Consider the following 10,032-nt stretch of genomic DNA (forward strand, 5'->3'; position numbering starts at 1 on the left):
TCCCTGGGACGATGCGTGTGTGTGCTTGTGTTGCGTGTGGCGGCGCTGGGAGGGAGACGAGGGGATCGTGGGGGAGTGGGGGTGATTTAGGGTTTGGGGTCGGGGGAGTGGCCTTTTAGGCCAGGGAGAGTGGGGTGGGCCGTGGGCTGCCTGGCGGCCTGGTGGCCTAGTGGGCCGAGGGGCCGGGGGGGATCCTTTTCTTTTCTTTAGTCTGTTGTTTTTATCTTGTTTTGTTTTTTTTCTTTTTCTATTTTCTTTTCTATTTTATTCTTTTAATTTCTGTTTTATAAAATATAAATACAACTCCTAAATTAACGTTATAATTTATTCTACTACCCCAAAAGTTTGACACCTAATAAAAATAGTTTGCATTATTATTATTTTTAAAAAGGCATTTAATTAATTGTCTTAGCTGCTGTTTTAATTAGTTTGGAGCCTTTACACATTTTATAAAAGTGTGGTTTCTCCACTAGTATTATCCATGATTTATTTAACACATTTTGGACATTTTAGTTTTATCGTTTAAAAACTTTTGTTGTTTGCCTATACTTTAAATTTGAATTTGAATCGGTTTCGAACTAACACAAGATTACCGATAATAATCGAAGTGACGTGGCATCATTAACAGAGAATTACTGTAGCTTAATTATCCGGACGTCACATGTATCTAGAGTATTAAGTTTATAAAGAACGGAGTAACGCATTAAGCAAGATGACATGATGTAGATGAATTAACTCAAGCAATATGATGAAAACCCCATCTTGTTATCCTGGCAATAATATAATACATGCCTTGCTGCCCCTACTGTCACTGGGAAAGGACACTTCAAGATTGAACCCAAAGCTAAGTGATGCAGAGCATCCTACGATCATCCCTATGTACACTACGACTACTCCCCAAGCCCCAAGTGCCCACATGTTGAGACCTCGAGCATACGCCATTGGACACAAGGTGAACCCGCTCCTAAATGCTTCCCCTTTCCATTCATGTGAGGCATGATTGCTACCTTATGCAAAGACATTACACGTGCTCAGGAACCGAGGAGATGACCACGGAGACACTCGGAACATTGGACAAGGCCCCAAGTACATGGATGAAGAGGCTCGGCAAAGAAGGACGTCATGGTGCTACAGGACCCGGACATCCGGCCCCTGAAGATTCCGATTACAGCAAAAGCCCAGCTGAAGAGCACCTACAGGCATCGGACATCCGGCGCTCGGCGAACAGCCGGACATCCGGCTCAACCCTCAGAAATCTGGTGCCCCATCACAGAAGCTGGACCCTGCCATCCTGGACATCCGGCCCCAGCGCTCGGACATCCGGCGTCTCGGGAAGGCCCGGACATCCGGCCCGATGCCTGGACATCCGCCCCCTGCCTGCGTGCAGATCCTGTGGGCCGAGGCCCGTGTACTCCTTCGCCCTTAGACTATATATACTCCCCCTCCACCTACATTTTAGGGTTAGCATAGGTTTAGCTCATTTGAGATAGAGCTTTGCTCATCCACTTGGTTACTTCTCCTCGGAGCTCATGACCTCTTCGGAGAAGATCCCCCAAGCGGATTCAAGGCCCCTTCACGGGAAGACCTTCAAGACCTCCTCACATAGAAGAACTACCGCCTCTTGTATCGTCCTTTGTTGGATTCGGATCGTGTATCTCTTTGTGTTTCGAGGATCTAGCATATGTGTAACCGGATCTTGTTGGTTGAGTGATTTCTCTTGTGTTTCCCCTCGTTTTCCCCTCGTGTTCTTTCTGTTCTTCGTAGGATCCCCTCCAATCGTGAAAGATCGGGCATCTAGGGTTCTACCCTACATCATCTTGGATCAGAGCAAGGTTGATCACGAATTTGGAGCCCCTACCCCTTGTTTTTCTAGCCTAATTTTGTGTGTTCTTGCCTAAATTCGAAAATCCCCACCAAAAATAGCCCCATTTTTTGTGATTTGTTGGTTTGATGATGTTTTGTTGATTTTGATCCATGGATTTGCTTGGTTTCGAGTGGATCTAGCATCTCCCCAAGTTTCCCCACCTTCCATCCATGAAATTCTTCAATTTTTGCCCCCGAAATCATCAATTTCTACCCCCAAATCAAGTTTCGAAGTGAAAATCCCGATCTGGAATCGTCGGGCCGGACATCCGGGCCATAGGCCGGACATCCGGCTCCTGGAGCACAAAATCCGCACGGTTCTGAACATTGGCCCCCGGATATCCGGGCCCACCCCCGGATGTCCGACCCCTGGGAATTCAACCTCCCGTGTTTCACCGTTTTGCCCATAACTTTCACATTCGGAGTCGGATTTTCACGTTCTTTAGCTCGTTGAGTAGCTATTGACATCCCCCATCCATATATATAGGTTTCAACACCATTTGACTCCATCAAAGTTTTGGCACTTTGGCATCTTTGCCTAGGCCTTCCACCATATCATCTGCATTACCACCACCGACTTCCGCAACCTAACCCACATTGCACCCCATTGCATTTGAGGTTGTTTGAGTAGTGATTCGAGTCTCCTAAGGTGTTTCAGCTACATAGAGACGGTTGCTTCTTCATCAACCACAACCACCATAACTTCCGCATAAGCTTGCCCACCATACACTTCCGCCACCCCAACTTAACACAATTTTGTTTGAGCTTGTTGAGTTGTGGCTTGTGTCTCCTAAGGTGTTTCGGCTACTTAGGGACGGCAACATCAACTCTGACATGTGTATAGCCCATTACTCCACTTCCGCATTGCCGACTCGTATAACCCATCATCCCACTTCCGCATTGCCAAGTGCAAACCACCACCACTTTTCCGCTACCACCATTTGACATTTGGAGATTTTGAGTTTGCGGTTTTTCCGTTTCCTAAGGTGTTTCGGCTAATTAGGAACGGGTCGACTTTGACAACATCAGCTCTCATCATCGACATGGACGGCAACCTTGACGACATCATTGTATGTTCCCCTTGCAATTGCATTGATAACCCCTAGCCCATTTTGCGTCACTTGCCTATCAAGACTAGCCATTGAGTATTGCCGGAAATGTTACTTGTGCACATTAGTGATCATTGGTCTACACCTCCTATTGCATATATACCATATCATATTGGTATCATCTTGCTATCATATGATATCTTGTGTCACAAGTTTGTTCCCGCATATACACTATTGCTATCTTGGATTGTGCATTGGTGCAAAAGTGGCCATACAAAAAAAAAGAAATAAAGCTTTTAAGCAAAAGAAAGAGAGCAAAGAAGCTTGTAAGCAAGTGCCATAGCATCATACCACATTGCATATAAGATTGTCATATCCGATCATCTTGGATCATCTTGTTAACCACCGGGAACATCATACATACATAGCATACTTGGGATAGAAGTTGCTATATTTTGCATCTTATAGGTTGTGCACAAGTGTCGTATCTGCCTGTTGAGCAATCGTGCTAGCGTCTCTTTTGAGTTGTGAAACACGAGCGTTTTCCGTGGATTCCACATTTTGTGCTCATTCCTTGGTTGCACAACCCCATTTATCTATCCGTGTGTGTGTTTCCGTGTGCCATTCATTGCTATTGGTCTACTTGTTTCGCTTGCGAATTTTTGAATCTCTTGCAACATTATTAACTCTTGCTAACATTTTGCATCAAATTGTTGTGCCACTTTCCTCACCGAGCTCCACCATAAGCCTTACTTGTGTAGGTGTGAGAAATTGACGAGATCGGTACCAATTGTGCTATTTCCTTGTTACATCATTGAGTGATCATCGATCCATTTTCAACATTGGTCAAGGTACATTTGGTATAGTTCTCTCCTTTCTTCCACTCATATTTGCTTGAGTCTTGTGATGGATAGGAAAGGCATTTCATCTCCGGTCTTTGACAACAACGACGATGTGAACAACTACATCGCCAAATCGTCACTCCGCGATCTACAATGACAAATGCAAGGCGTACAATCAAGATTGCGAGAACGCATTGACAATCTTGCCATCGACATACGACACTCCGAAGCACATACAAGAGACTACTTCGACAATGAGCTTTCCGCACAAAAGGAGGAGGAAGATGCAAGGATGGAGGAGATTTGGGCCTTAATCAAGTCTACTTCCCCTTCGTCATCTTCAAGGCAGCGACGACCAAGTCGATCATCTTCGGAGTACCCAAGCAATGCAGGCGCAATTAGTTCATGTCCACATCTCCATGGCGACCACCATCACGTTCGTGATCAACATCGTCATGAAGGGAAAGTCACCTCAAAGCAACACGTGCACAACAACGACGAATGACATCTACTACAAGCTCAAGCACGGCAACAACATCATCATCATGCAGATGCTCCACAAGCGCAAATGCACAAGTCCCAACAAGCCCTACCTCACGCCAAGTCGAAGCTTCATGAGCAAAAGAGAAGACCGCTAGATGAGCACCATCAAGACAGAGCTAAGGCTACACCAACCACTTCGGCATCTTCGCCAAGTGTTCTCAAGGCATCTTCGCCTTTGGACGTACGACATCTTCGCCTACTTCCCATGAGTTCGCCTACATCGACATCTTTAACAACAAGACGACCACCTACGAGCGAGGGCGACACTTCCATCTTCAGAAGCCCCTCAAGAAAGATGACCGAGCAAGGGAATTTCCCTTCAGTCATGGAGACGAGCTACGAGGTGCCATATCATATGGGCCTCCAACAACAAGACGGCAACAAGATGGTCAAGCAAGGCCATCCCCTTCGGCTATGGCGATGAGCATGAACCTCTTCAACAACATGAAGACGGCGCCCATAGTGGAGTCATATTCTGAGTTAAGCTACGAGACTGCACACGAGAATTTATCTTTGGTCTCGGAGGAGAGAGATGTTTTGCCACATCCTACGGCATTCATCTTTGGAGGCATTATGGATGAGGAGGTTCAGCATGGGACTATCCCTTCAACCAAGGCCGTGATAGGAGTTGAGCATGGAGACATTTGCACCTACATCTCTCCGACACCCACATATGTCGAGATGTCCCATTTGTCATGTGAGGAGAGCCACCACCCCATGAGTGAGATGAGTGACTCCACCATATATGACATTGAGTGCATTTCCCATGAGAGGATGAGTGTGACCACCACTAGCCCCACACATGAGAGCATGCCACACATCCTATGTGAGGTTGAGCGCCATTTGAGTGACTCCACCAACCATATGAGTGAGAGCATCCTTGAGGGAGTGAGTGAGCCACAACACTTAGCGAGTGAGGTAGTTGACACGGCATGTGAGGCCACTATGATTTCTAACGACTTACCTCTACTCCTAGTGTGTTTTCTTCTTTGGTGCTAGGTCTCCTACATGACAACATGCCTATCCTCGGCGACTCCATACCTCCAAAGGAGACGACGATGGCTATGGTGGACGATGATGCACCCCCCACATGGTTCCATCAAGATGAAGATGACAACGAGTGGATCTTCGACACCTCACCTACAACACATGAGCGACGCTCCAAAGGTAACATAGGTGACGGTGCTTCTCTTGCCCCACGAGCGGACTATATTACCAATGATTACTTGCATGATGTTGACACACCTATTTCCGTGCTTCATGCTAGTGCGACTTCCTCATGTCTTGACTTACCAATTTATGATGAATATGATGACGAGCATGTTGAGTTGCCTAGTTGTGATGCTATGCTCCATAGGATATCATGTGAAAATTCTTTTGGTCACATCATGTTTGATAATCCTTTAAACTTGTCATATGCTATGAGTGAAATCTCCCATATTGCATCATTTCAATCTCAACATAGTAACTATGCATGCCCCATTAAAATAAATCCCATTTGCACTTATGGCATAGATGACGAGATGATGGTCATTGGCTTTTGCTTCTCTTGCGATGATATTGCCATGCTTCCTTTACATGATTTGCCAATTCATCTACTATGACATGCCATGATCACATTGTTTCGAATATGCATTATTTTGGATGTTGTCAATATTCTCCATGTGATGTTTACACTAATGCTCGTGAGGAGACCCCCATAGTTTCCTCATACATATTAGGAGATTTTGATGCATTCCATACTTTGCATAATTTCCATGATTGCGTGCACCATATAAATTCCATGAATAACAATGCTCTACATATATCTCATGATGCATTACATCCTTTGAGTCTCCATTATGCCATACATAATAACAAACCTCTCATGATGGATGTCATGTTTCTATATCACGCATCTCATTTATTTGAGCATTGGATATTTTGTGCTAACCAACACAAGCACGTGCGCATCATGATGGATGATGTGTACATATACCACGCACACACAATTTTTCCTTTGCCTTTGTTTTGTGTAGGTACTTATGAACACTCGTCAACCTCACAATCCCATGAGTTGACGAAACGAGCTCTTGAGAGCAACGATGATTTGGGATCCCGTGGATTGTCATTCCCACCGTTTCCTTCACGCAAGGACTACGGGCATCTCTTCTACTTGGCTCTCACATGGCTATGGGCTATTTACCACTTGTCACTTTATGCCCATACTATCGTGTTCACTTTGCATGTTATGCCTCTTTACATGATTTTGCCATGCAATTGTGACCCTTGCTTGCATCTACCCATGATTCACCATTATGCTACTCCTATACGTATCTGCATGCTTGGTGGAGATCCTAGTAGTTATTGCCATGATTTCTTTGTGCCCCATGATATTGAGGTTTGTTGTGTTGGGAGATTTATGAGGTCCCATTGCTATTTACATAGGACTTCTTGCCAACACCATGAACCTAGTTTTCTCATATTTTGTTTTCATGCTTGTGATATGTCATGTGCATTATATATGCTCACTATTTGCACACGTGACATGCTTGCCATGATTCCCTCTAGTATGTTGCATCTACTAGCATGCTTGACTTGATCGCTATGATTGCTTGCTATGTTGCATCACCCATGTTCCACTCTTACTCGCTTCCTTGGGTTGATGACATATATGTTCATGCCTCTCACATGATATATCTTGATCATTGTCTCTTGTGTCCATTAGTTGCCTCTTTCATATCCACTTGTATTGTGTGCAACCATACTATGCTTATTAATCTTGGAGACTTTGACACCTTACTTGTGATGCATACTTGTTTGATTGAGCTTAATGCTTTTGGTTGTTCTCGCATCATATGCCTCCGTACTATGAAATGCTCCCTTGTACTTTCTTATGATGAGCATGATGCATACACTTGTTGGGTATCTTACCACATGAATGATAGGTTTTGCACTTCTGCTAACCTCATTTGTTTTTCTGAGTGTTTGTCATATTCTTTCATTTTGAAGGATTCACAAGGCGGTACCATCATGAGCCATATTCGTCATCCAAAGGTCTATATGATGCGCGACACCAACATTTTCAACATCCTCATAAAGGTGAACTCCATCCCTTTGAGCCATCCTCAAATACGCACATTAGATGGGTCATTCTTTCATTGTTGTTTCCTTCTTGTTGTCTACATGATACATCTCGCGAACGAAGGAGCGACATTGGAGATTGGCTCTATGGACCTTTACATTGAGGAGCGCTCGGACTTATTGGATGCACCTTCGGACTTCCACTCATGCCACGACATTGAGCATTGGTACATCAACACTCCTTTGGCACATTGCACTCACACCTCCATATTTGTTGATTGTGCTCCCACATGTCATGCTCGATGGACATATCATACTCACCGTAAGTTTGCACCCTATGCATGGATTGACTCACATTATGATTGCCTTGTTGCATATTATATTCCCATGTCATCCATGATATATGAGCTTGTGCACTTCCTTAGCAGATTTTTTGTGATCTTTCTTGATGGCATATTCATACATCATGATCATATTGTCCACCATCAATTGCATGATAACATAAACGTATTAAGCATCCATTGACATGTTCATGCTTTTGATGCACCATCCCATTATGACATCATTTTGCACAATGGCCGCATTCATCATATTCACAACACCTTTGTGCATGCCTCCAGTGAATTTGACAACATGAATGCTTTACACGTCATTTTACATCATCTGGATAAGCATATTATGCCTTTTCATGAACAATTCCATTGGACGACCTCATGCTTACTTGATGGACACCTTGTGTGTGCTAACCATTGTATTTCCGAGTGTAGCGACCAGACCTCAGACAGTCTGATCTCTGTGCATCAGTGTCATCCCTAGATCAGTAATGCTGACACGCACAGTACTTGAAGGATTTATAACAGAGTAGCAATCACACACTTATTACATCGAGTGTCTCCAAAGAGAGCTTATTACAATAAATATGGCTTAAGGCCATCTAAATACGATAACAACGGAAGGCTTGGAAGATAAGTGAGTCCATCAACTCCAACGGCATCATTGAGTATAGAACCACGACCTAAAGGCACCTTACTCGTCGTCTGAAAAGTCTGCAACATGAAACGTTGCAGCCCGAAATGGGTCAGCACATGGAGTATGCTGGCAATGTAACACATAGAGAGTAATGAAAGAGTAAGCTATACTACATGCATATTTGGCTGGTGGAAATCTCTATGGTTACAGTTTTGCGTAAAGCCAATTTTTCCCTACTACAAAGGAATAAATTTATTTAACTATCATGGTGGTTGTTAAACATTGAGATTGGTTGACAACATTCTCAATCCCAATTAAAAGTACTCATTGACATCCCATCAATATTAATTAGAAGTAACATGATGAGATTCACATGATATCCAAGTACTAGATACTCAAGATGTCCATAACCGGGGACACGGCTAACCATGATTAGTTTGTTACAGTCTGCAGAGGTTTGCGCACTTTTCCCCACATGACTCGATCTCCTCCGTTTGATTTCTCGCACTACATGGTGTTAGAGAAACGGATGACCGAGACATAGTCTTTCAGAAGCGCTTGCACCTTACGTAACGGGTAGACCGTACCAACCTACAACCCCTACATCAGCTAGTCTACCATTGTAAGAGTTCGCATGACTTAGTCAACTATGCTAGAGCCCATAGTAGCATGTGGCTGCACACGGAAGTTTCTAGCATGAATAATCTTATGATCCCTTTGAGCCTGGGTGGAGGTCCGAAGAAAAACAGGCAAATCCTGGAAACCAGGTACCTCAATCCACCCAGATGTGTATTTAAGTTGCCGCCTTAAGTAAACCATTAATTAACAATCTCACATCTGTCATGGATACACTCACCCAATCCACGTCTACTAGCATAGCATGGCATAATAAGCAAACGTAGAAGTAACTCCCAAAGGTTTGAAAATAAAACAGGTAATAGGTACTACCTCAACTACTTCCCAAAACCCACAAATTAATTAGATCCTAATCATGCAATGTTTGAGGATTGATCTAATGCATAAAAACTGGGTATGAGAAAAGAATGATCAAAGTGTTACTTGCCTTGCTGATGATCCGCGAAACCTAGAGACTCGAAATAACAGGTGGCGCACTCCGGGTATTCTATCGCAGACAAACAAACAAGCATACAATAAGTACTCATCTAATGCACATGTAAAACTCAAATAAGAGATCTAACCAGAAAGTTCAACTTAAGAACTCCGGTTTGCCAAAAGAAACAAATCGAACGAAGATACGAAAGTCAAACGGCGAAAGAAAAGAACTTCGTTTTACTAATCTGGATCTAAGTCAATTTTTACAGTAGCAAAACTTGTTCATGTTGGTTACTCGGAAAGAGGGTTTCGAGACAAAACTCCGGGCGCTTGAATCACCTGATTCTGATAAAAGAGCGAAAAGTTATACTAGAACGAAAATCGGATCAGAAATCGTGATCAGAAAAATCGCGGATTAAATCCAAGAAAAAGAAAAACTACGAATAGGTTAACGAACGAACATTCGTTATCCAGATCTAAACGATGAACGTGTTCGTTAAAACGAACGAACGAGCGAACGCTCGCTAATTAAACTAAACCGAAAATAAAACCGATCTAATAACAAAACCGAAACTAAAAAAACCGAAAATAAAACCGACGGAAAGCCGATCGGTTTTCTAAAAAAAATGGCATGCAAAACGAGGCGGCGG

The sequence above is a fragment of the Triticum dicoccoides genome, chromosome 2B (genome assembly GCF_002162155.2).
Source record: "Triticum dicoccoides isolate Atlit2015 ecotype Zavitan chromosome 2B, WEW_v2.0, whole genome shotgun sequence".
Lineage (NCBI taxonomy): Eukaryota > Viridiplantae > Streptophyta > Magnoliopsida > Poales > Poaceae > Triticum > Triticum dicoccoides.